Source organism: Sturnira hondurensis, unplaced genomic scaffold (assembly GCF_014824575.4).
Source record: "Sturnira hondurensis isolate 20B ecotype Veracruz unplaced genomic scaffold, ASM1482457v3 Scaffold0010128, whole genome shotgun sequence".
Classification (NCBI taxonomy): Eukaryota; Metazoa; Chordata; class Mammalia; order Chiroptera; family Phyllostomidae; genus Sturnira; species Sturnira hondurensis.
Genome location: NW_028082759.1, coordinates 26,710,022 through 26,712,500, shown reverse-complemented (window position 1 = coordinate 26,712,500; position 2,479 = coordinate 26,710,022).

The following is a 2,479-nucleotide window of genomic DNA, read 5'->3' as shown; positions in this document are numbered from 1 at the left end:
ATTTCATGTCCTTTTCTTCTTACCCTTCTTGTTCTTTTTCTCCTGCTCCTCGTTCCTCTCTTCCCCTTCCTTCTCCTCCACCTGCCTCCTTCTTTTGTTATTTTTTTCATTTTTGGAGAGTATTACAATTAGTTAATACAAAGGAACCACAAATTATACTACAAAATTAATAACTCTCAGAATGACTCTGACGTCTGGCCTCGTTGTCCTTTCCCCTTGTCTGTAGATAACGTCCACGGTGTCTCTCCCGGGAGGCCGGGCACTACAGCCGCCTGCCTGCCCCGGTGCACAGCACGCGCGCCAGGGTCGAGGCACCATGGACTCACTCTTCAGGGAAATTCCCAAACTTGTGTCGACTAGAGTGTCACTCAGCATTCTCTAGAGAATTGGAACCTGCAGGACATATGCACGTTTAAAGAAAGAGAGGATCTAGTTGAAGGCATTGGCTCACATGGCCGTGGAGGCCATGGAGGCCGTGGAGGCTCTCACACATGAGGAAGAAGCGAGAGAGGCGGGAGAGTCGGTGTCGTGGTTCGGCCCAAAGGTGACGGGCGTGCAGAGTCCCCCTTCGTTGGGCGATCAGCCTTTCTCTGTGAGAGCCTTCAGCTGCTGGGAGGGGACCGCCCTGTTACAGAACCTGCCGGGAACCTGCCTTTCCCAGCATCTCGTAATTCGCCCATCACTGTCCTCCAAAAATACTTTCACAGAAACATCTAGAATAGTGTGTGGCTACATTTCTGGGTACCACGGCATCGCCACGCCAGAAGGCTGGAGTCTCCCTGTGGGGAGATCGTCACCCTGTGTCCCCTGTCCTACCTTAGCGGAGTAAGTAGAGTGGTCCCTGATCAACTGTGTCAGACACACATTCCCTGTCTCCCTGGCTTAGCCGGAAAGTCTTACGTTTTATGAACCCAAGCCTGGTTTCCTACATTATGGGAATTTAGAGAGGAAACTCTTGCCTTGACTCTAATGGTGGCATTAAAAATCAATCGCAAGTTTCCTGGCTGACAAATCTGGCGAAATTCTTTCCTCCAAGTTCTGAGGACTTGCCAGCTCCGCCCCGCCCCCACCCCCGCCCCCAGTCCCAACCAGCAGTGGACTCTCTGTGTCCGGGGGTCATCAGAAGGTCTTACAGTCAAACTGTTACAAGAACAGTTCTCTCTTGCTTCCTCTAAGCTTTAAGCTTCTGATACGGACTCATTCCTCACTCGGCCTCCGGTTCTGTCGGAGGGACCGAGTGAGGAATGGGGAAAGCAGACCCCGTCTCCCCGCAGTCCTAGGTCACACCGCTTCCTCGGTGTCCCGCCTAAAGAACCACTGAGCCTCGTCAATCTTACCCTGACTCTTTCTTCAGGAACATCTTCCCGACTCCTAGGATTTATTCTAACTGGGATATATGTGACCCTAGGCCCATCCTGGAAGCAATCGCAGTGGCCACAGAGGAGTCAGTGCACTGCCTGCCCAGGCTTGGGTCCCGGGCTGTGCTCCTGGTGTCGGACATGGAACCTCAGCAAACAAATGGGTTGATGTCAAGGGAAGTGGATGTGCCAGAAAGAGATCGTGGGGTTGTTTTTTTTGTTTGTTTGTTCATTTGTTTTACTTTTTAAGTCAGGGAAGAAGCAGGGGAAGATAGGGCATAGAGTCTGAAAACACCATGGACTTCTATGAATTATGAGGCTATTTTTACTTTAGTGCATATCAGTCCAAATAATTAGTTGTAGATAAGTCTAAAAGGGCGGAATAAATCCATTTGTAGTGCTCTGACTCTGCAATACCAGTAGACATCTGTCCTCCCATAACTGTAAGGAGTCCTGTGTGTTTTTGCAGTGGGGGGTTATTTGATGTGCTTGGTGAGAGTGGCTCCTTACAGAATAGTACCTTGGTGTGCAGAGTAGGCTGAGATTGGAGAGAGCTGGCGTTGGGAAAGTTCCAGTAATCCAAGAAGCAGTGACAAGTGGCGGGGGGGGGGGCAGTTACACGAGAGAGGAGGAGCTGACAGGTCTTCACGCCTGACTTGGTGTGGGAGACAAGGTGCAGTCAAAGATGGTTTACAGGTTCAAGGTTTGCACAGGGAGATTCTATTTGGGGAAGCTGATGCGCTTCAGGCCATTGAGTCTGGGGCATCTGTTAGACGTTCAAATGAAGTGCCACCTTTTGCAAGTGGAGTCTGGGGAATAATCTGGTGTAGGAAGAAAGATGTGGGAGGTATCTCCATAAAGATACTTGTTGGCCAGTGTGGCTCAGATGGTTGGAGTGCCTTCCGGTAAACCGAAAGGTCACGGGTTTGATTCCCGGTCAGGACACACACCCAGGTTGTGGGTTCAGTCCCCAGTCAGGGTGCATACGAGGCAACTGATCCATGTTTCACTCACGTCACTGTTTCTCCCTTTCTCTCTTTTTTTTCTCTCTCTCTTTCTCGCCCCCACCCCCTGCTCCAAAATCAGTTCGCAATTCCTCAGTTGAAGATTTTTTTAAAAGA